At 46.1% G+C, this 24336-nt stretch overlaps 1 long non-coding RNA gene, 1 other non-coding gene and 1 pseudogene across 4 annotated transcripts; all 3 read right to left on the reverse strand.

The window, feature by feature from the left end:
* Nucleotides 1-429: 429 nt before the first annotated feature.
* On the reverse strand, nt 430-4670 carry LOC123835971 (uncharacterized). Of its 3 annotated transcripts, none has more exons than XR_006788848.3 (3): nt 2047-4602; nt 1249-1295; nt 430-842 (listed from the first exon to the last, which is right to left on the reverse strand). It is a non-coding gene; the product is annotated as an uncharacterized LOC123835971 (long non-coding RNA). The 3 variants fall into 3 exon arrangements; XR_008505256.2 differs by lacking the exon at nt 430-842 and adding an exon at nt 4617-4670 and having other exon boundaries at nt 849-1295; nt 2047-2632; XR_006788847.3 differs by lacking the exon at nt 430-842 and having other exon boundaries at nt 849-1295; nt 2047-2080; nt 2216-4596.
* On the reverse strand, nt 1919-1989 carry LOC123836200 (small nucleolar RNA SNORD93). The gene has a single exon (XR_006788897.1). It is a non-coding gene; the product is annotated as a small nucleolar RNA SNORD93 (small nucleolar RNA).
* Nucleotides 4671-21273: 16603 nt separating the features above from the next.
* On the reverse strand, nt 21274-22472 carry LOC123836157 (heterogeneous nuclear ribonucleoprotein A1-like; annotated as a pseudogene).
* Between the last annotated feature and the right edge of the window lie 1864 nt (nt 22473-24336).

Here is a 24336-nt window from a genome sequence, read left to right on the forward strand (position 1 = left end):
AGCTGCCAGTGTGGAAAGCAAAGCTACAAAGGAACCCAAAGCGGTGCCAACCAAGTTGCAGGGCATATAAGGGTAACAGAAATGTCACACTCTGTACTCTGCCACCATGTGGCCACTAGAATGGACTGTCAAGGGCAAAGTGTCTGGCATCTGACTTAAAATGCAGCTGTCAAGAAGACAAGGAGTATGTGTTGTTGCTCAAAATATCCGTAAAGCGAAATTTTATATCCCCAATGGGTAAGCCAACATATACCCTCTGATCCCATTGTTCTCAGGTATTTATTGTGTGCACAAGGCACTTACGTGACTATACCCCCAAAATGATTTTTGATGTTTTTGCCATTTTTAACCCCTCAGGAAATCCTTCAAGCACTGACCCAAACCTGCCTTGCCACAGATTGCATTGGAAAGGTCATTAAGAAGCCAGAAAAGTTTTTAAAGTCACATTTATTGAAGTGCAATTTACATTTAGCAAAACTCACCCGAAATTTGACAAATGCAGTCACCACCATAAACAAGATATAAAACATTTCCTCAAAACTCCCTCATGCTCCTTTGCAACCAGCCCCTCACTGATCCTTAAGAATCCATTGATCTGTCTCCTGTCTAAAGGATCAAATGTAATCATTAAAATGATCTATTATGGAAAAATTTGTAAGCATATAATAAAACCAAATTTTGGGGTGCCTGGGTGGCTCAGTTGGTTAAGCGATTGCCTTCGGCTCAGGTCATGATCCTGGAGTCCCGGGATCGAGTCCCTCATCGGGCTCCCTGCTCGGCAGGGAGTCTGCTTCTCCCTCTCTCACTCCCCCTTTGTGTTCCCTCTCTCGCTGTGTCTTTCTCTGTCAAATAAATAAATAAAATCTTAAAAAATAAATAAATAAAAATAAATAAATAAATAAATAAATAAAATTTAAAAAAAATAAAACCAAATTTTTAAGAGAATACTTTGAAACATATATTTCGGATAGTCAAAAGAATGAGATTTAAAAATAACCTTTGCAAATTATAAAGCACAATTGACAGAGTTGTCAAGATAGCAGTGTCAAGCTTCAGGCTGGGGCTGGTTGGTTGGTAAAGACTAAATGGACCTATGTTCTAGAAAATTCTCTATGGGGCAAGTAGATCTATATTCTTATAGCTATTTGGCATCTTCTCAAAATTCACCCCTGATACTACCATGAAAGGGACAAAGCAAGAGCTTCTATTCTATATGTATGAACTACCACATGTTCAAATATATTTCACCCTCTTGAAAACTTCTTTCAAGCACAATTGTCTTTCAAGCACCAGTCCTGTAAAAGAAGTATCACAGCAGGTAGTTAGAGCAGCAAGTACTAAATAAGATGTGCTATTAAGAAATAAAACAGTGGTGGGCGGCTCAGGTGGTTAAGTGTCTGCCTTCGGCTCAGGTCATGATCCCGGGGTCCTGGGATTGAGCCCCGCATCGGGCTCCTGGCTCAGCAGGGAGCCTGCTTCTCCCTCTCCCTCTCCCCCTGCTCATGCTCTCTCTGTACCTCAAATGAATAAATAAAAAATTAAAAAATAAAAGAAAAAGAAAATAAACAGTGGTTTCTAGACCACGTTTACAAAAACTGTTTAAATAAAATTCCCCAACATACTATACATTGTCAACTCAGGGCTCACAACTCAGTAATGTTCTGATATAAAAGTGAATGTTTAACTCAAACCCTATTTTACTAAAGCTTCTCAACCTCAACCTTCTGGAAGACTCAAATGCAAAATGGCCACCATTGGAAAAGATACTTTGAAAGATTAAATGTCAATTACTTAAAAAATAACCTTTTCTTGGCATAATAAAGTATTACTTATATACTAGAGGTTTCCCGCCTTTCTAATTAAAACGTACTTTCTAAAGGGAGGAGGGATGTGATCATGTAACCAATTCCTATTTCGTTGGCCTCAGGTAAATCCTTTAACCCATCAGAGAAGCACAGCTAATCAGACTAGGGTTCTCATCCTTGGCCAAGAATTCCATTCAGCTATTTAGTAACTCAAGCCAAAGTCTCTCCATTTGGTCCATACCTGAAGTTCATCAGCATCTTGAGCTGGACTGAGCCTGAGAGAAAAGTGAGAAGGACAACGTTAGGAATATCATGTCACTTTTTATGGTTTGGGGCTTTGTTTTTCGTTTTGTAGAGTGTCTTTTATTGTAGTTATCTACTAGCTACCTTTGATGAGAAAAAAGCGCTACCTTTGAATAGAATTCCCGTAAAAAAGGCTACATTCTTCAAGATTTCCTCACACTTGGGAACCAACTTGGTCACTTTCAGCCAGGAGTAAAACGAACAGTGAATTAAGTTCCTATCCTCTGGGACTGCATAGAATATAATGTCAGCGGCAGCTTGATCTCTTTGTTACATTAGCCTGGAATAGTAGCAATTTCAGAAAAAAAGTAAACCTTACTGGCAAGAGTTTGTACCTGGGAAACATTGAAACAAACTGAACAGATTTACAAACCAAAGGAAGCCTGGAACTTGTTTACCCAGAGGCAGAGGTAGCAAGTTGAGAACGGTCTCCAGCTCCTGTTGAGTTTCCACAATCCTTAAATAGACACTGGCGCAAGCTGCCGCTTCCTTGTGGCGCCGCCTGGCTCTCTCAGCCCATGTTTCTGTCTCAGATGGAAACGTGGCAACAGTTTGGCTCGAGAGGAATCCCCAACACGTAAAGGAATTGTAAAACAAAGCCTGACCACTGCATTTCCAGGTGTGGGAGTATTAGTCACCGGATTGAGGGACGCAGGGCAGGGAAAACTGGCCATGTGCTCTGGGTTCATATATGTGGCCGCAAAAGGGGTCCCTACAGCACAGCTCGCAACACTACCTTTCCCCCCCTCTTTATTTTTTTTTCTTTTTAAAGATTTTATTTATTTTTTGGACAGAGAGAGACACAGCGAGAGAGGGAACACAAGCAGGGGGAGTGGGAGAGGGAGAAGCTTGCTTCCCACCGAGCAGGGAGCCCCATGTGGGGCTCGACCCCAGGACCCTGGGATCATGACCTGAGCCACCCGGGCGCCCCTCCCCCCTCTTTAAAAGCATGACAAAATGGTGTCCCACTGGGTTTCCTAATCCGTAAATACTTTTTTTTTTTAATTTTATTTATTTGACAGCGAGATATAGCGAGAGAGGAAACACAAGCAGGGGTAGTGGGAGAGGGAGAAGCTTGCTTCCCACCGAGCAGGGAGCCCCATGTGGGGCTCGACCCCAGGACCCTGGGATCATGACCTGAGCCACCCGGGCGCCCCTCCCCCCTCTTTAAAAGCATGACAAAATGGTGTCCCACTGGGTTTCCTAATCCGTAAATACTTTCTTTTTTTTTTTTTTCATTTTATTTATTTGACAGCGAGATATAGCGAGAGAGGAAACACAAGCAGGGGGAGTGGGAGAGGGAGAAGCAGGCTTCCCGCCGAGCAGGGAGCCCGATGCGGGGCTGGATCCCAGGACTCTGGGACCATGACCTGAGCCGAAGGCAGACACTTAACGACTGAGCCACCCAGGCGCCCCATCGTAAATACTTTCTAATAAGATACTTTCTAATAAGTGAAAAAGTCTTTCATAACTCTAGTGCAAACATGTGAACCCCGCAAGCCTCACATTTCAAGGGGGAGATTACTCAGTGATACCTAGGGTATCTACCATGATTCCTTCATTCATTCATCTCTAAATTTGTATCTTTACAAAATTCGGAGAATAACCCTTTCTCCAGCAAGGTGTGCCAGCGTCTTAGTGGACACAGATCGGAACCCCAATGGTTAAAGATTTTCTTCCCCGGAGAGAAAACCATGACGGGCCTCACACTCCGAAAATGCTGGAAGGGGGTCCCGTGCTGCATAAGGCTCTGGTCACTCCTGAAACGGCGAACGTGGGGGAGAACATTGCAGGCTCCCTCAGGAGGGCTCACAGCAGTTACCAGTTCAGTTCAGGCCAGACTCACCCCAGACCTTTTAAAAAGCCCAGCTCCCCTGCGAAGTGGCAACGGAAAGGCGCCTGTGTGCGCGGCGTGAGAGGCTGTGCGCGCGGAAGGCCCTCGGTTCGTGGGGAGCACCGGGATCACGCTGCTGCGCGCGGAAGCTGCCCGCGCCCGGAGCCACCGTCCCGCTCACTCTCCAAACGGGCCATGTCGGGGTCGCTGCCAGGCGCGGGCAGGCGGGAGCCCCGAGTGCGCGGGCAACACGGCCGCCCCGCCGGCTCGGCGCTCCCCGCCCCCCAGCCGCGTTCTCGAAAAGTTCTCCTTTCGTTGAAACAGGAGTTTGAAGCTCCCTGCGGCCTGGAGCCCTTGAGCGTCGGGGCCACAGGCACGAGAGGTGCGGGGGGGGGGGGGGTGTTTAGGCGCCACGAGGGTGCTTCCCAGGGACTCAGGGTCCCCGGCTCCACGAGGACGTGCCCACCTAAGAGGGGCCCTCATGGGTGCCCCCAGGGAGCTCCTTCCCCGGCATCGGGGGCCTTTCTCGAGGGGGCGCCGAGCTGAGGCCGAACCGGGGTCACGGACGCCCGGACGGGGCGGGCCCGGGGGGCAAGGAGGGGCGCGTCTAGTAAGTGCCACCAGAGACCCCCACGTGGCCTGTTCTGGCGTCGAGCGGGTCGGAAGACACTTACCGAGTCGCGCGCCGCGGCAGAAAAGGGGGGATGCTGGAAAGACCAAGTTTAAAAGGGGCCTGGGCGGTCGGGCACCCTGCGGCAACCAACCAAAAAGTTACCCCGGCGCCCCTCCCGGCCCTGTATCCGCCCCTCCCGGGGCGCCCGGAGGCTCTCGCACGCCCCCTGCCGGCGCCCGGGCCTCGGAGCCTGCGGACTCGGGGGCACACCTGCCCGGACACCTCTCTGGATGTGGTGGGCATTTACCGCTCTGCAGGTTAGATGAAGCTCCAGGCAACAGATAATGTTAGGTATGTAACCCCCGCCCCCCAAAGTATTCCATGCCTTCCCTCAGGGTGGTCCGCAAGCCGCGGAAGCACGGCTGCACAGGACCCGCTCTCCCAGCCTTGTCCTTAATCTGCTTTTGGAATTTTGAGATCTGGGGCTTCCTAGAAACTGGGACACTTGAGATTATTTTGTTTGGAGGGACTGTTTAGCGTGACAAGTATTTTCTGAGTGCTGACTGTGTCAGGCAATGTGATTGGTGCTGGGGGTATAAAGTGGAATGAGAAACTGCACCTGCCCTCAAGGAATGTAAAGTGACATTCGCCCGCCGATAGAAGCCCACACAGTGTGCCAAGGGCACAGCGCGAACCACTGAGCCCAGGCTGCTAAGGGGTCAGGGAAGGCTCCTTGGAGAAGGGGTACCTACGTGAGTCTCGCATTACCAGCAGGAAGCTGACTGCACATCAAATATCCAAGAGGTAAAAATCAGAGGCCAAGGGATTAAAGAGGAATTCTAGAGTAGAAGGGACTTTATAGATCAGCTAGAATTTTCTCTGGTGGAGTAGAGCCAGCCTTAGGGTGTTCTCCAAAAGCAGAGTTGTCATGATGGTGGAATATACAGCTCCACAAGGACTCTGTTTTCTTCTCTGCTGGGTCCCCAGAACTCAGCATAGTAGTGCCTGGAATATGTTTGGGTAAGGGCGAAATGACTCCAGGAAAAGATACTCTCCATTTATCCCCCAACATAGTTGAGTACTCATGCTATCAACCTCTCGAAGGCTCATAACGGTGGCAGTGATGGGGACTTATCCCAGGTTGTATCTTTCCTGGGTCACCTTGAGTGTGAATTTATCCCTGCCTTCCCAGTACCTGGCCGAGAGCTTGGTGTGCTGTAAGGACTTGATAAAACCTCCTGGATTTCTTTTCTTGGCATGTATTTGGCCTGCCTTTCACACACTTGTAGAGAAGGCATCCTGGGGCCCCGGGAGGTGTTGGGCATTTCTCTGGCTAGTTTTGCTGCTGCTAGAGGGGAACCTTATCCTTCCCCCAACTCCCCCCCTACCACCACCATGTTTCTCTGTGGAGGAACTTCTGCTGGATAATGCCTCTGCCCACCATTTCCTCATTCCCTTCCAGAAGAGGAAGGAATTTCCATAAAATCCAATGCTAACATGAATTTTGAGAGCATGCAAACCAGGGTAGGCTTGCTGGCTTTCATTCTCCACCTGTCCCCTTTTCTCAATAGGCTAAGATTCTTATAGTCTCTGATGGGAGGGGGATAGGGGGAAGAGGGGACCACTTGGAAGCCATTGAGGGTTTTCTTGGTTCAGTACACAGTTGGGTACATTGTAAGTGTCATTACCTTTACCTCTATGCTTTTCTGATAGTCCTAACTAAATAAAATATAACATTTCTCATTAACTGTGTAATAACATGATCCTGCATTTTACTCATTTAAAATTTTTGGCCCCCAAGTACATCATGGTGGGTAACATCCAGGGGCTCATCTTCCTCAAAGAAGAGAATCCACTAGAAGGCTATAAACTGAGGATTCGTGTTCTTTTTCTTCTCTCACTGATCAAGATCAGTGTAAGGCAATGGTGACTCAAGGTCTAGACTGGGATGGGAGTAGAACAGACTGAATTCTGAGGATACCATCTTATCAGTAGTAAAGTGAACACTTCAATTTCCATTCTGTGATGTCTGTGTTGGTTCTGGATGTGGAAGGGGAAGAAAGCACATTATTTATCACCTTCCTCAAACCCTGCCGTTGCCCAATCCCTATACCCAGGAGATCCTAAGACTCACTTGTTCTCAATGAACTGACATCAGACACAGATCTAGGGCATTTGCTTTCACAAATTAATTGGCCCATTCATTTACTTTTGTCTCTGTGTTGAGTGCATATTTTATTGTGTTGTTGCAGTGGAGCATCAGAAGATAAAGCTGCAGACATTACTCATGATTTAAATGATCACTCCAGTCCCGTAGCAATTTAATCAGTCATTGGGCCGTTTGCCACATGCAGGTCTCTGCCCAGTAGCCTCCCTTTTCCAAGCAGCTGTAGGCTTATTTTCAAGCCAAGACAGAATGTCTGCCCACACTGAAGTCTATTGGTTTCATCTGCCTGAATAAACTTGTGTGGCTGATTTTGGCAATTAGAAGGTGTACTTGTAAGTGTCCTGGGAGCACTGGGATATGGATGTACTTCTTTCTGATCCCCACGTGGGTACAAAACAGACAATTTAAAAAGTCCCCTTGGGGCGCCTGGGTGGCTCAGTTGTTAAGCACCTGCCTTCAGCTCAGGTCATGGTCCCAGCGTCCTGGGATCCAGCCCCAAATCGGGCTCCCTGCTCAGCGGAAAGCCTGCTTCTCCCTCTCCCACTCCCCCTGCTTGTGTTCCCTCTCTTGCTCTCTCTCTCTCTGTCAAAGAAATAAATAAAATCTTTAAAAAAAATAAAGATAAAAAAATTTAAAAATCCTCTTTTGGGGCACCTGCCTGACTCAATCGGTTAAGGGTCTGCCTCCGGCTCAGGTCATGATCGCAGGGTCCTGGGATGGAGTCCCGAGTCGGGCTCTCTGCTCACTGGGGAGCCTGCTTTTCCCTCTCCCTCTGCTGCTCCCCCTGCTTGTACTTGTGCTCTCCCCCCACCACCCCGCACACGCATGCTCTGTCAAAGAGGGGGAGCGGCAGGCAGCAGGAGAGGGAGAAGCAGGCTCCCCGCTGAGCAAGGAGCCTGATATGGGACTCGATCCCAGGACCCTGAGATCATGACCTGAACTGAAGGCAGATGCTTAACCGATTGAGCCACCCAGGCGTCCCATAAATAAAATCTTAAAAAAAAAAAAAATCCCTTTCAGGTTTCTTATTCACAAACTTTAGCATTGTTCACCATACTTCTAAGAAATATATGAATAAAGGTATAAAATAGAATTTTATTTGGTTACATATCAATATATCCAATGTATCACCTTTATTGGTAAGAATGATCTGGTTTGTTGCAAAACAAAGAAAACAAAAACATTCTTTAACTCCACATACTTCTACAACTAACCTCTCAGTTCTTTGCTTCTCTTCATAGCAAAACTCCTCAAAAGTGTTGTCTATATTTGTCTTTAATTCCTCTCCTCCATTCATTTCTCAGTCTAATTATGCTGTCAGCCCCTGAGATGGTCTCCAATGGCCACATCTCCGGCTATCTGTGCCCTTGTGTAGTCCCCTCCCCTTCAGTGTGGGCTGGACCTAGCGAATTTCTTCCAATGGCTAGAATATAGCATAAGTTAGGGGTTGGCATGTGGAAAGATGCTCCACATCATATGTCATTAGGGAATTGCAAATTAAAACGAGATGCCATTATGTTTCTACTGGAATGGCTAAATTCCAGATAGTGACAATACCAAATGTTGGTAAGGATGTGAACATCAGGAATTCTCATTCACTACTGGTGGGAATGCAAAACGGCATGGCCATTTTGGAAGACAGTGTGGCAGTTCCTTACAAAACTAAACATACTCTCACCACATGATACAATCATGATCCTTGGTATTTACCCAAAGGAGTTGAAAACTTATGTCCACAAAAACCCTGTACACTGATGTTTATCATAACTTTATTCTAATTGCCAAAGCCTGAAAGCAACTGAGATGTCTTTCAACAGATGAATGGATAAATAAATTGTAGTGCATCCAGACAATGGAATATTATTCTGCACTAAAAATAAATTGGCTATCAAGCCATGAGAAGACATGGAAGAAACTTAAATGCATATTATTAAGTGAAAGAAGCCAATCTGAAAAGTTTACTTACTGTATGATCCCAACTCTATGACATTTGGGAAAAGGCAAAACTATGGAAGCAGTGAGAAGACCAATGGTTGCCAGAGGTTTGGGGGAAGGAGGATGAACAGATGGAGCAGAGGGGATTCTTAGGGCAATGAAACTATTCTATATGATATTATAAGGCTGGATGCATGTTATTGCATATTTGTCAGAGCCCATAAAATCTACAACACAGAGTGAACCCCAGTGTAAGCTATGGACTGAGATGGATAATGATGCATCAGAGTTGGTTCATCATTGTAACAAATGTTCCATACTGCTGGGGAATATTGGTAGTGTAGTGAGGATATGGGAAGTCTCTCTACTTTCTGCTTAATTTTTCTGTGAACATGAAATTGCTCTGAAAAATAAAGTCTTAAAAAAGTGATAGGATGTCACTTCAGGGTTTATGTTATAAGAAACTGGAGCTACCATCTTGGGCTGCTGTTTCTTGCCTTTTCTCTCTTAGATTCCTTGATCTAGGGGAAGAAGGCTGCCATGTTGTGAGTTGCTTTATGGAGAGACCCACTTGGCAAGGAATAGATGTCTTAGCCTAATAGCCAGCAAGGATCGGAGTCCTGTCAGCAGCCATATGAGCAAGCTTGAAAGTGAATCCTCCCATATCAAACCTTGAGAAGACTCTAGCCCTGGCCAACATCTTCATGGCAGCGCTGTGGGAGACCAGGAACCAGAGGCACCCAGTATGCTACACCCAGATTCCTGACCCACTCATGCTGTAAGATAATACATACCTGCTGCTTTAAACTGCTATAGTTTGTGGTAATTTGTTATGCAGCACTAGATAACTAATACACCAATTCATCACTCCACGGAAACAGCTCTTTTCAAGCACCACAGTGCTTTCACTCTTGACCTTAGTTGTCTTGTCAGTTGCAAGTGTGAGCACCCTCTTCTTGAAATACTTCTCATTTGGCTTCTAGGTCACCACACTTTGTTTTTGTTTGTTTGTTTTTCCCAACCTCATGGCTGCTTCTTCTCAGGCTCTGTTACTGGATCCTTTTCATTTGTCCACCTCCTCAGATCTCAACTCTCCAGATCTACTTCCTATCTGGGGTGATGACTTCATCTAGATGTATAGTTTTATGTATGTATGTATGTATGTATGTATTTAAAAGAGAGACTGAGGGACACCTGGGTGGCTCAGTTGGCTAAGTGTCTGCCTTCGGCTCAGGTCATGATCCCAGGGTCCTGGGATCGAGTCTCATGTAGGGATACTTGCTCGGCAGGGAGCCTGCTTCTCCCTCTGCCTGCCGCTCCCCCTGCTTGTGCTCTCTCTCTCTAACAAATAAATAAAATCTTTAAAAAAAAAAATAAAAGAGAGACTGAGCTGGTGGGGAGGGGCAGATGGAGAAGGAGAGAGAGAATCTTAAGCAGGCTCCTCGCTGAACAGGGAGCTTGATGTGGGGCTTGATCCCAGGACCCTGCAATCATGACCTGAGCCGAAATAGTCAGATGCTTAACTGACTGAGCCACTCAGGCACCAGTACTTCATGACTCTTAAATTTCTGTCTCAGGTCTAGACCATTCCCTGACTTACAGTCCCCTATGTTCAGTTGCACACTCAATGTTTGCACTTGGGTTTCTTTTTTTCTTTTTAAAATTTATTTATTTATTTTTAGAGCGAGAGAGAGCATGGGGAGGGGGAGAGGCAGAGGAAGAGGGAGAGAGAGAATCCCAAGCAGACCCCCCACTGAGCGGGCTTAATCTCACAATCCTGAGACCACAACCTGGGCCAAAATCAAGAGTCGGACGCTCAACCAACTGAGCCATCCGGGTGCCCCGCACTTGGGTTTCTAAAAGGCATCTTGAAAACAACTTATCCGAAACTCAACTCTTGATATTTCACCCCTCAAAACTGAGTTTCCCACCATTAATCCACTTGAGAAAATAGCAATTTTATTCTTCCAGTGCCTATGGCAAAAATCTTGGAGGTGTTGCAAACTCCTCTTTTCTTACACCTTACACCTATTGATCGACAGCAAATCCCATCATCTGTCCCTGTACACCCCAGATCTGTCCAGTTCTCAACCACCCTAGTCCAAGCTCTATCACCTCTCTCCTGATTATTTTAACAGCCTTCTAACTGATGTTTTGCTTCCATCTCTGCACATAGAGTCCATTCTCCACACAATGACCAGAGAGAACTCTTTAAAACATTAGTAAGATCATGTTGCTCCTCTGCTCAGACCTCTTGAGTGGCTCCTCCTTTATCTCAGTGTGAAGGCAAAGTTTTTTCAATGTCTACAAGACTATCCAGGATGCGGCCTCCGTTTCTTCTCTGTCCTTCCCCCTGGCGATCTCCCCCTTGCTTGCTTGCACAGCTGTGCTAGTCTCCCCACCAGCCCTCTGACATGCCCAGCATACTCTGCTGCACAGCCTGCTGTTCCTCTGCCTGAAATGCTCTTCCTCCAGGCTTCAGTTTGTCTTTCACTGTCTCTTCCTTCAGGTTCTGTTCATAAGCCACTTGTTAGAGCTGAATTGTGTTCCCCTAAAATTCATGTTGGAGCTCAAATCCCCAGTGTGACTATATTTGCAGATAGGGCCTTTAGGGAGATAATTAAGTTAAATGAAGTAATGAGGATGAAGCCCTAATCCAACAGGATTAGTGTCTTTATAAGAAGAGAAAAAGCCATCAGATCTCTCTCTCTCACTCTCTCTCTCTGCCCACATGAACAGAGGCATGGCCATGTGAGGACACAGCAAGAAGATGCTGTCTATAGCCTTACTGAAAATTAACCCTGATGGCACTTTGATCTTGGACTTGGACCCTCCAGAACCATGAGAAAATACATTTCTGTTGTTGAAGTTCCCCAGTCTGTGGTAGGTGGTTATGGAGGTCCTGTAGTCAGCAAATGACTACACCACCCCCAGAGGGGAGGCCTTTTCCAACCACCCTGTATGAAGTGCCAGTGTCCCTCCTCCCACCCAGTGCACCTTTCCTCCTTACTCTGTTTATTCTTTATTTTTTTATTTTTTAAAAAAGATTTTATTTATTTATTTGAGAGAGAGAGAATGAGAGACAGCATGAGAGGGAGGAGGGTCAGAGGGAGAAGCAGACTCCCCGCCGAGCAGGGAGCCCGATGCGGGACTCGATCCAGGGACTCCAGGATCATGACCTGAGCCGAAGGCAGCCTCTTAACCAACTGAGCCACCCAGGCGGCCCTGTTTGTTCATTACTTTAGCCTCCTTTTCTTGTTTGTCTTGTTTTATTGTTCCTCTCCCCTGGATAGAGTCTCAGTGCCGTAAATGCAGAGACTTGTGCCCACCAGCACCCAGCACTGTGTGGGGCACATCTTAGACCCTCACAAAATGGTTGTTCAATGCTCAAGACTGAACTGGGACAAAACTCCACTGATGCTAACATTGCTCCAAATTCCCCAGACAACTGCCAGTGCTCAAAAAAGGAAGAAAATACTATCAAAAAGTAGCTCTAGTCACAATGGCCCCCTAACTTATGCAGCCTCCCCTGCCTAAGTCTTAGTATCAATCAGGGATTGTACGTGGCCACATATACTAAATGAATATACTAGGGCTCAACTTAATGGCAATCTTATTTTCCTCACATAACAATTCAGAACTGGTGCAAAGGGACCCAGTTTCTTTCTATTTTTCTGTTTAGCCATCCTTAGGCTGTGGCTTTAGCCCTTCTGAATGACTCCTCGTGGTCACAAGATGGCTCCTGCATGTCCCACATTTCATCCACATTCCGGGCAAGATGACTGGAAGGGCAGAGGACAAAGGCAAATGCCAACAAAGTAGCTCTTTTAAAAAGCATTTGCCCAGAAGCCTTATTTGGTGATTTCCACTTATATCTCATTGGCCAGAAATGTGTTACATGCCCTCCTCTAGCTGCAAATGATAGTAGGAAATGCATTAAAAAAAAAAAAAAAAAGCTGGGTATATTACCACCCTGAAAAAAAGTGGGGTGCTTTTGTAGAAAAGAAGTGGCAGAGTAATGGAAATTGTGTAGGTATTTAACAGCGTGAGCCTCTTCCTTTTGTACAAGAAAAGCAATTTCCCCAGTTTTCAGTCCTTAAAGGTAGAGCCCCAACCCCATGTTCCATGTTCCTACTTTAATCTGGAGGGAGTTTTAGGTAGCAAGAACAGCAGGTACAGAATCCTTGAGTGGACAGTGAGAAAGAGCCATAGAACATGAGCATGTGGGACAGAGAATAATTGCAGGTGAGTCTCCTTTAGTTGTATTTTTATGTGATTGTTCAAATCAGCATTGCCAAGCTTAAATTTCGAGAGGGTAGGGACTGTGACTGCTTAATTTCTGTATATAGAACCCAGGCTGCCTGAACCTCATGCAGACACCTGCTAATAAATGCCTTTCATAGAAACAATGATAAATATGTGAAGCTGCTTGATTGCATTGTCCTTTTTGATGAACATGTATTTATGACCCACATTTGGAAGCCTAGAAATAGCTGCCGGGCTCATCCAAATTTGTGCTGGGTAATTGAATGCGGCAATACCGCATATGGCTTCTCCTAAATCATGCTTAAAGCTTTTTAAAAAAAATGATAATGAAACAATGAATAATCCTTTCGTTCTCTCCAGAGATGCGCCTAATACGTGTGTTTCATTCCTAACCCTCGATGTGACTAACCATCTGTGTGACCATGACTGTTCCACCTTGAAGGGAAGTGACAGGATCTGTTTAGCTTCTCTTGCCATCACCCTGTGTCCCTTCTTCTCTCCTCACCGGAGGTAGCCTTTACAGCAGGCAGTGACATCACGAATGTTGTATCTGCGTTCTGCTAGACAGGGCCTGATGTGCCCAGAGGGCTTTATGTTCAGTGAGTCAGGTACATTTATTCAGGTGTAGTCATGTAAACAGGTCTTAGAGGTAAACGTTGAGTCTGTCTTTGTAAAGGGCCCAGTCTTTCGGGTTCCAGCTCCCCTTCCCTTCCCTCCTCCATGGGCGTCTGGTGAGGGTACGTAGAAGGTGCTTAGAGCACCAGAGGGGAGACAGGCTGACCCTAATCATCCGCATTCCAGTGGTCTTCGCCGCAGAGGGGGCTGTCCTTGGACAGTGAACACAGCGACGTGACTGTTCCAGTCCCGGCTCTTCCCTGCGCTTTGCGGCTGAAACCTGGGGCCCGGGCACTCACAGCACACTCTTGCTCTTGGTTTGGGCCGGCCTTGGGAACCTGCCCTGGATGACGCCAACGTCCCCTGCGCTGGCCAGCCAGTCTACCCCCACGCTCGCCCTGTTGCTTTCTTCATAGCACGTTCCTGTGTATGCATCTACCTGTCTCTTGCTGGCTTTCCCTACTGAAACGTTAAGTCCCTTTCAAGAGTATTTACTTGGGGGTCTCCCATCCCCTGGGACTGTGGACAGTTACAGTCTTCTCTAGTTCTGTGTCTCTATCCCCACCTCCAGGCCCAGACCTGTATGTGTACCAGTCTCTATCGATTAAGAACATGGAACCCTAACATTTACCTTCCTGTGTTCAAATCCTTGTTCTGTTACTATTAGCCGTGCACATCTGGCAAGTTACTCAGCCCGCTGATGCCTCGCTCTCCTTATTTGTAAAATGTAGCTACCATATAGGTTGTGAGAAACACATGAGCTCCTAACCGGAGGGCCCAACACACGGAAGGCACCACGGAAGAATTCGCTGCTTGTTTTACTGACTGCCTTTCCTACTAGGACGTAATGTCCAGGAAGGCAGAAGCTTTGGCCGTCTTTTTTATTGTTCTATCTCCAGATCTCTATGCAACAGAGAGGCACTTAATTACCGTTTGTTGGATGAATGAATAAACGAACGTATCAAGAAACAAAAAAGAGAAAAACATAATACATTCCAAAAAATATTACCGCCCTTTCACACTCCCTGTGGTAAGATTTATGTCACCCTCAAGATTATTTACTCTTATTTAGGGCTCTCCTAGGAAGGTGAGAACTAGGTTTTAGTGGTTAATGAATTTTTCTCCCTCCAAACTACCCTTTCCTGGGGCTTCCTAGCTGGCTGGGCAGCCTGGGGTCAGGGGAAGTCCCACCCCCTGAGACTCAGGAGTCCTACTCCTTCTGCTGCAGGATCTCTCAGCCTTCCGTGCCCACTGTTCTTGCTCACACTGCCTGGAACAATGAAGAGGTAGACCAGATGAAGAGTGGTGGGCAGCAAAGTTAAGTTTATTGAGCAGTAGTACAAAGTTCCCAGAGAGGGAGGGGACCCGAGAGGGCTGCCATCGGGGTTTCTAAGTTTTGGGGCTTTTCTGGGCTCCTTTGCGGAACTATCTTAAGCAGTCAGGTTGTACTGAGTCGGGCCAAGCAGGGCTTTGGTCACGTATCTGTCTACCTATTGGGCTATTGTCTATGTGCTGATGGTCTTTTTTGGCTGCTATCTGGGGGCTTATGTCTTAACTGCCCCTTGCCCGTGATAATGACAGATGTTTTGTGGTTGTCTTATTTTTGGACATTTTGCAGAAGTCATTTCTGCAAACGCTGCAAAACAGAATGCTAGTGCGGTCCTGTCTACGCTGCAAAACAGGATATCGGTGCTGTTTTATCTTAGCGGTCCTGACTCCTTGTTTTCTTGTTGGGGACCCTGGCCCTGACTACTTAACTGCCCACCTCACTCCTAACATTTCCTCACATAGTGTAAGCACTGTTCTATCCTACTGCGAGGGGTTGCGGGCGGGGTGCTTAGAGGGCTGTTTCGCTCGTGTGCACCTGTGTCTGTGTTAGTGAGGGAGGGCACATGACAATGAGCTGCTCTCACTGCTTATAAGCAGCCATCTATACCCTCTAGGTATAGTCAATTCTTTTTTTTTTTTTTTAAGATTTTATTTATTTATTTGACAGAGAGAGAGATAGCAAGAGCAGGAACACAAGCAGGGGGGAGTGGGAGAGGGAGAAGCAGGCTTCCCGTGGAGCAGGGAGCCCGATGTGGGACTCGATCCCAGGACCCTGGGATCATGACCCGAGCCGAAGGCAGACGCTTAATGACTGAGCCACCCAGGCGCCCCCGACTTGGATGTAATTTTTAAAGTAGGAGTCTGTAGGGGCGCCTGGGTGGCGCAGCTGGTTGGGCGTCAGACTCTTGGTTTTAGCTCAGGTCATGATTTTGAAGCAGGAGAGCTAGGTTCTTTTCTCATGGAGTCGAAGAATGAATCTCGTGGACAAAGGAGAGTGAGTAAAGCCATCGAGTTTTGATTAAGCAAGAGTATAGGAGTGAGAGGGGTCCCGATAGGGTTGCCACTGAGGACTTTTAGGGTTGGTGTTTTATTGAAAGCTAACCAGGGAACTTAAATCTTTTTTTTTTTTTAATTTTTTAAAGATTTTTTTTATTTATTTGACAGAGAGATAGACAGAAGAGCACAAGCAGAGGGAATGGCAGAGGGAGAGGGAGAAGCAAGCTCTGCACTGAGCAGGGAACCCAATGTGGGACTCGATCCCAGGAACCTGAGATCATGACCTGAGCCGAAGGCAGACGCTTAACCATCTGAGCCACCCAGGCGCCCAGAACTTAAATCTTTTTAATTTGTCGACTGACAGCACCTTTGTGTAAGCAGGACTAGTGATAACATCTTTAGTGGCTTACTTCTTTTTAGGGTCTGTTTATTTTCTGTTGACCACAGGAGACTGTCATAAATAAGACCCTCTCCCACCCACCCCACCCAGACACTTAGGGGCAGGGTGGTCTGGTGTGTTCCCTTATCTCTGGTTTCCTTACACCTCCGCATTTTTGGGATTTCTGTGAGCCTGATCACATAGCCCCCTATCTATCTCTCCCTACATAGCCCCACCTGTCCCTTACTCAATTTCAGGGTCGTGAGATCGAGCCCCACCTGGGGCTTCGCGGGCAGACACTGCGGCATCTGTTTACGACTCTTTTTCCTCTGCATTCCTCCCCCCATAAATAAATAAATAAATAAATATAAAAAAAATAAAGTAGGAGTTTGTAATCAGCCCACAGGGCATAGAAGTCAGCCTCGCATGTAGCAGGGGAGGGTTTGACCACTGTCTGATCCCACCGGAGTGAAGTGTTAGGGCTCCATCCCTTTGAGTATTATGGGTCCTGATTCTGTTCAGGGGTGTCCTGGGGCACCACGGATGCCCATGTGAAAGTTTGGAATGGTTCAGCAAAGTATTGAGGTGTAAGTGGATTTTCTTCTGCTGGGAAAACCACAGGCATCCTGCAAGCTCCTGTTGACTCAGAAGGCTCTCACCCCACAGCAAAGAAAAGAATGATTACATTGATTTTTCCATCCACGTGCTCCCAAGGGCATAGGCTGATCTTTAGATGTTCGCTTGGTATTTAGGTTCATGTGGCCAGATATAGAGAGAGCCCTTCTTCTCCTTGCCAGAGTTTTATATTATTCATTAACTGGTTCTTTTTTAAAAAGGCAGTAAGAGGGGCACCTGGGTGCCTCAGATGGTTACGCGTCTGCCTTTGGCTCAAGTCATGATCCCAGGGTCCTGGGATCGAGCCCCGCATTGGGCTCCCTGCTCTTCGGGAAGCCTGCTTCTCCCTCTCCCTCTACTGTTCTCCCTGCTTGTGCTCTCTCGCTCTGCCAAATAAATAAATAAAATCCTAAAAAAAAAATAAAAGGCAGTAAGAGAGGGATTCTCTCTGGGAGAGAATGAATTTCATCTTTTAAAAAAATTTCCACAAGTGGCCTCATGAATTAAAATTTTCTGCAATTAAAAAAAAATGGTTATTTTTTTCCCTGAGGGATTATGCATACTTGCCACGTTTATATTTCCATTAGAAATTAGAGTAATGGTTATTTAATAAGATGTTAACCATGCTGATTCTTTGCCCTCTGCAGAGGTCACTTTTGTTTCAAAAGTCTGGATGGTGGAGGATCGCTGCTTTCCATCAGACCCTTTCTTAGGAGAGGCAAACAGAGGGTCTTCCATGGGGAAGCTCTGTGGATGTGACTTGGCCACTGTTTCCAAAAGGACGAGGTGACCCAACCTTCTCTTTTAAAACCCAAGTTACTGTCTGCAATGACATCCAATTTCAACTTTTCTTTCTTCATCTGGGGTCCTGAAAGGGGGACTTCTACCTTCCAGTAGAAACATATCCCTGTAGCAAGCTTACAGAATTCCTTAGAAGAGAGCAAAAGATGTAAGTGATATGGCAGAAATTTTAACATTTTTGCTTCTTTCTCTTACCATTTTTGCTAGGAAAAGAAAATCATAGGAGCTCTGGTGGTCATGTATCCCCTGATGTGTACTATATGCTTTAGGAAAGTAAGTACAATCAGGGAAGTGGAACAGAGAGAGACGGGGGGAAAGGAGTTCCTATTTTAGATAGCATGGTCGGCTATGAGAGGCTGATATGCCTGAGGAGATCTGAAGGTAGTGAGGGGCTGAGCCACGGGAAACCAGGCAGAGGAAATTTAAGTACAAAGGCCCTGAGGTGAGAAGGTGGGAGCATGGTGATCTCCTGATATGATTCCCCAACCTGGAGCCTTGGAGCAGGCCCTCTTCTCTCCAGATCAGGGTTCTGGGTCCCCATTTCTGACCTCCTTTCCTACTCCCATGCGCCACCCCCCCCCCAAATGTCTGGGAAACAGAGCCCTCTTCCTCTTCTTCTCTCTCCCAGAAGCCATTGCTTTGGTGTTAGCTCTGTACCTTGCTTCCCCCTCCCCCCACACCTGAAATTTCAATTCATAAGGCCACTTGTGGAAATTTTTTTAACAGATGAAATTGTTTCCATGTCTTTTCATTTCAGCTGTAACAATCGTGCTTTTCTTTGAGGCAGCGTGAATGCCTCTACCTCCTGTCTGTAGTCATACAAGGCAAAGGGTGGGAGAGGGGGGCATAGAGAATAACAGCGTATTGCCTTGGCTTTTCCTGCCCCCCAGCCAGTCACTGGAGATGTGCTTTGTGTACCTTTAATTTGACAAATCTGCCTTCCGGAATCATGACCCGTGACTTGCCAATTCCCAAAAGCAGTGGCTTTGTTCTTAGTCCTCATCTTCCACGCATTTATCTGCAGAATCTGACACAATGGGCCACATAATGCTGCCGGAAATGGACTGCCTTCCAACGAACTAGCTCATTACTTCCAAGCGCGTACACTGAGTGCCCAGCGCAGAGAGGTGCTGCTGCGGATGCTGGGAATGGAGAATCACACACACAGCCTGTGCCAGGACTTACAGTCCGGGGGAGGAGGTGGGTGGCAGCCGGGGGGCAAAGGGTGCCACGGGAGTGTGCAGGAGGGGCTCCTCACTAGACCTGGGGCTGAGCCGGAAAGCTTTCCCGGGACGTCTGAGTGTAAGCGTGCGGACTCTAGTTTCACACAGCGCTGGGTCTAGTCCTGCCTGACCTTTTAGGGCCACCTGCCTGCCTCTGCCATCTTGTCCTACTCTCTCGATTGGGCACTTTACCCGAGTGCTTTTCTGGGCACATTATCTCTCCCTATTGTCTCCCTCACAGATTTTCTCTTTTCTTATACTTCTACTGTAGATAAATCCCACATCCCTGTCTTTAGTCTCTCTTCAGCCCTTGACTAACCTGCTCTTGCCAGCTCCTTACTTGTGGACTTCTCGGAATCTCCTTCCTTCTGACGTGGTTCAGCCTCATTTGTGAATCAACCTTGTCTAAAGTTTCCCTCCTACTTTCAAAGTGCTGTTGGGAGAGACAGTCTACCATAGGCATTGAGCATCCTTGCATGTTCTGAGTAAGCCAAGAATGCAAGGCCCTGATGGTTCTTCACCATGATTACAGCAAGCAGCCTTGAGCGAGGTGGTAATGCCTCCTCCCGAAGGCCAGGCTTGCTTCTGCTCATATGAAAACAGTGAATTCCCCAGCTCAGCATTCTTCTCCCGTAACACAATGCTCTGCGTGTTCAGGCATCCTGGATGGGTCTGTTGTGTCATCAGTATGGAGTCTGGGGGGCACAGGGGGACCCCTGCAAACCAACACAAAGCTCTGGCTACTTCTTTTGCCATATATAATGAATAAAACTTTGGTCTCTGACCCAAGGGTCTCCTGACTTTTGCCAGCATCCGTGGAAGACTAACTTGCAAGCTTGTAAGTAGGGTGAAATTTCAGAGCCTGCACAGTTCTTAGCAAGTGTTCCCTCTAAGACACTAACTCCACTGGACCATTTGGTATTGCTAGGCAACCAGGTTGCTTCTTAGGCCCTGAATGGCCAGTGAGCACTGGTTTTTCTCCATGATGCCCTTTCCCACCATTGTTGACCTGCTGCAGTTCTCCTCTGGGCTTAAGGCGAGTGTTCCCCACTTGGTTTCTGTCCTGGCATTCGGTCCCTTCTCGTTATTCCTGTGTGGCACACCTTCTGCTGGTCATTAATGACCGGGTCAGAAAACAGAAGGGCCCAGAAAGTCATTCTGTCCTACATGAAAAATAATGTGGGTTAGGATGCAGCTCTCTTTGACACTCAAACTGAGATTGACTCTGCCAATGAAGGACTCCTTCCTCTGACTGTAGACAGAGGATTATGATATAGGATGTAAGGTAACAGTCATGCTTGCCAAACCTTTTATTTGCACAGTGGGTTGGGCTTAATAAGTAAGTGGGGTTCCATCTATTATCTCATCTCACCCTCAAGATAATTGGGAGGGAACTAGGGCAGACAATCCCAATGTTGCAGATAAGAGAGCCAGGATAGGAGGATTAAGTGACCTGCTCAAGGTCAAACAGCTAGGAGTAGGATGAGATGAGATGAGATGAGATGAGATGAGATGAGATGAGATGAGATGAGATGAGATGAGATGAGAGCTGGGTGCTCCTCATTGCCTGGCTGGGCCTTTCCCGCTGAATCTTTATTGTGCTTACATAGTTCGGTGCATACATCACTCTTAACCATGGAGTCAAAGACTGTGCACACTCAGATGGACACTATTAATTTTTAGTAATTTTAAGGAAATCTGAAATATTTTGCCTTCTTAGGGGCAAGTAAAATAAATTATTAAAGTGCTACTATGCCTCTATAAAAAGGGAAGGTATTTATGTATCGATATGGAATGATCACTATGAAATATTCATAGAATATTTAGAATATGGAAATATTCTATATAGAATATATAGAAAAAAATATATATATATTTTTTGCACCCATGCTGTTGAATGCTAAATATAACAGTCTGATCATGATGCTGAATAAACATGTCTTTAAAAAAAAAAAATCTACCTTAAAACCCTTTGTTGGAATGCTTTACACTTTCCACCAAACAGAAACTAAAATAACCTGTTACACAATTAGTCATAAATCCAGTCCTCGAGGTTTTTGCCCATACACCTGAGGATTGTCTGAAACGTGTCTTCTCTCTCTTTTTTTTTTTTTTTAAATATTTTATTTATTTATTTGACAGAGAGAGACACAGTGAGAGCAGGATCACAAGCAGGGGGAGTGGGAGAGGGAGAAGCAGTCTTCCCGCCGAGCAGGGAGCCTGATGTGGGGCTCGATCCCAGGACCCCGGGTTCATGACCTGAGCCGAAGGCAGACACTTAATGACTGAGCCACCCGGGTGCCCCAAAATGTGTCTTCTTTGTAGCAGCTCGGCCATGCCCCCACTGTGCTTGACTGAGGTCACAAATCTGTTGTAGCCTGTAGCTTCCCTGTCACTTCTCTGGCTCTCCTCTCCTGCCCAGCTTTGCTTCCTGGCAGTCTGACAACCTCCTGCCACCACCATCGCTACTGCTCCTATTGGAACCTCCATAGCTGTCTTGGTTCCGTGGTTTGACAAGGTATTGGCCCCAGCTTGGCCTCCAGCACCACAGCGCCCAGAGCCTGTGCCTCCAAAGTTTCCTCCTTTCAGGGATCCAAAATTTGAAGTTTGTTTGTTGTAGTTGCCCAAGTCATGATAGCTTCTGCCACCTCCAGAGTAGCTTCCATCATTACCAAATCTATGATGGCCATCCCCACGGCCACCATATCCACCACCACCTTGACTGCACCAAAGCCACCTCGCTCACTGAAGCGTCCTCCATGAACAAAGTTGTCATTCCCACCAAAACTGTCTCCACAGCCACCACCAAAATTTCCACAACCACTTCAACCTCTTTCGCTTGACGAAGCACTAGCCATCTCTTGCTTAAATATGGCTTTTCTTACTTCACAGTTGTGACCATTCATAGTATGGGATTTTTTTTTTTTTTTTTTTTTTTTGAGAGAGAGAGAGCATGCATGAGTGGGAAGGGGGAAGGGCAGAGGGAAACACAGAGAGACTCTTAAGCAGGCTCTACACTCAGGGTGGAGGCTCATGAGATCCTGAGATCATGACCTGAGCCAAAACCAAGAGTTGGATGCTCCACTGACTGAGGCACCCAGGTATTTTTGAATGACAATCTTGTCTACAGAGTCTTGGTTATCAAGTGTGTCAAAAGCAAAGCCGGGGCCAAGTGTGTCTCTTCTTGCCACTGCCTCGGTCAGTCATGATTTCAATCACTTCAATTTTTCCATACTGTTCAAAATCATCTCTTAGATGGTGTTCTTCAGTGTCTTCTTTCATGCCACCAACAAAAATCTTCTTCACAGTTAAGTGGGTACCAGGTCTTCGAGAATCTTCTCTTGGGACAGCCCACTTTGGTTCCACAACTCTTCCATCCACCCTGTGTGACACTGCATTCATGGCTGCCTCCACCTCCTTCACAGGGGCATACGTGACAAACCCAAAGCCTCTGGATCTCTCATTACCACATGGTCCGTAAGTGCTCCCCAGTGCTCAAAATGGCTCCTCAGACTCTCATAGGTTCTTTCAGAGCTCAAAGCTCCGATGTAGAGGAGGTTCAAGCTCTTTGGGAGACTCTGACTTAGACATGATGGCAGTGGGAGGGAGACTTTAATGATGCTTACTTGGCGGCGTCCATAGACAGGAGTCATCTAATGAATATATCTCAGAGTATTCTTAATACTTATTATTTTGACATATTTTAAGACTACATAAAGTTTCAAAAATTGTACAGAAGGTTCCTGTGTGCCAGGAACTCTCTCTTCACCCAGTTTCCCCCATGATAGCATTATATGTAACTGTAAATGATAGCTTTATACATAACTGTAAATTGACATTGGGACAATACTATTAATTCATATAAATACTTCATTTGGGTCTCTAAGAAATAATTTTAAATATCTGAGATAGTGAGTGTATAGTATGCATCCTGTTTATTTTAAAAGAAAGGGGAAGGATGTGTATGTATTTATTTGCTTCCAAATACCTAGAATATCTCTTAAAGGATATTTGTGAAATCAGACACATTGCACTGCCTCCAGGAAGAACTGGGTAGGTAGCAAGGTGGCAAAGAAGTAGGGAGTATTTGAACTGTGTGTTCTTTGGTACCAATCCATCTATTTTTTAAAAGGAAATGAGAAATCTTTTTGTTATTCATACAAAATAATCTTTAAGTTAAATTTTTAAATGAAAAACACAAGGTGAATAAGTGTGAATGCATCCCTTCTACAAAAAAGGGAAGGGGAGGAGCTGTGTGTCTTTGCCTCCAAGTGCACAGATTTCTCTGGAAGGATATATACAAAACTGGTAACATTGGTTTGCCTCCAGGGATTAAAATGGGCAGACAGAAGTGGGAGGGAGACCTTTTGTACCTTAAATTTGTACCTTTTAAATTTAGACTGTGTGAATTTATTTCCTTTGCAGCAAAATAAAGGAAATTGAAAAAAAATAAACCCTAAAAATAAATTGGTTTTACCTTGTAATTTTTTTTCCCCCTCTAAAATACTTAGAGGCTTTTCAGCAACTCTCTGGCTAAAATCCAAATTTCTTAACTTGACAGTTAGGTTCTTTTTATAACTTGGTCTCATTATTTCCTGCCTAGAGCTTTCTGTTTCACCTACTGTGTTTCATTTTCTCTCCTCATAATCATGTACTTTCTGACATTTCTTTATTCTTCTCTTCTTGCTCCCCAGCCATCAGAAATCAGCTCAGGCTCACTTCTGGGACATTGTCCCCCAACAGTACAGCCCTCTGAGATTTCTTTCTTTCTTTTTTTTTTTTTATTTAAGATTTTATTTATTTGACAGAGAGAGACACAGCAAGAGAGGGAACACAAGCAGAGGGAGTAGGAGAGGGAGAAGCAGGTTCCCCACTGAGCAGGGAGCCCAATGCGGGGCTTGATCTCAGGATCCTGGGATCATGACCTGAGCCGAAGGCAGATGCTTAACGACTGAGTCACGCAGGTGCCCCTGGGATTTCTCTTTCTTCCAAATTCCTATATCAATGTTTTGTCTGCCCTACACATTTTGCTCTTTTTTTTTTTTTTTTTTTTTTAAAGATTTTATTTGTCAGAGAGAGAGAGAAAGAGCACAAGCAGGGGGAGCGGCCAGCAGAGGGAGAAGCACGGTCCCCGCTGAGCAGGGAGCCCGATGTAGGACTCGATGCCAGGACCCTGGGATCATGACCTGAGCCGAAGGCAGATGCTTAACCGACTGAGCCACCTAGGCACCCCCACATTTTGCTCTTAACCCATACTCGCTTGTCTTATCAAGGGTGTGCATACTCCGTCCCCAAATAAGATTACCAACTCCTTGTGGAGAGTGGCTAAGTATGTACGTTTTCTGAAATTCCCTTTTCTTTTTTTTTTTTTTTAAGATTTTATTTATTTATTTGACAGAGAGACACAGTGAGAGAGGGAACACAAGCAGGGGGAGTGGGAGTGGGAGAGGCAGGC

The sequence above is a fragment of the Mirounga angustirostris genome, unplaced genomic scaffold, assembly GCF_029215605.1.
Source record: "Mirounga angustirostris isolate CCGP_5_RB_7025 unplaced genomic scaffold, mMirAng1.0.hap1 SCAF_12, whole genome shotgun sequence".
NCBI lineage: Eukaryota > Metazoa > Chordata > Mammalia > Carnivora > Phocidae > Mirounga > Mirounga angustirostris.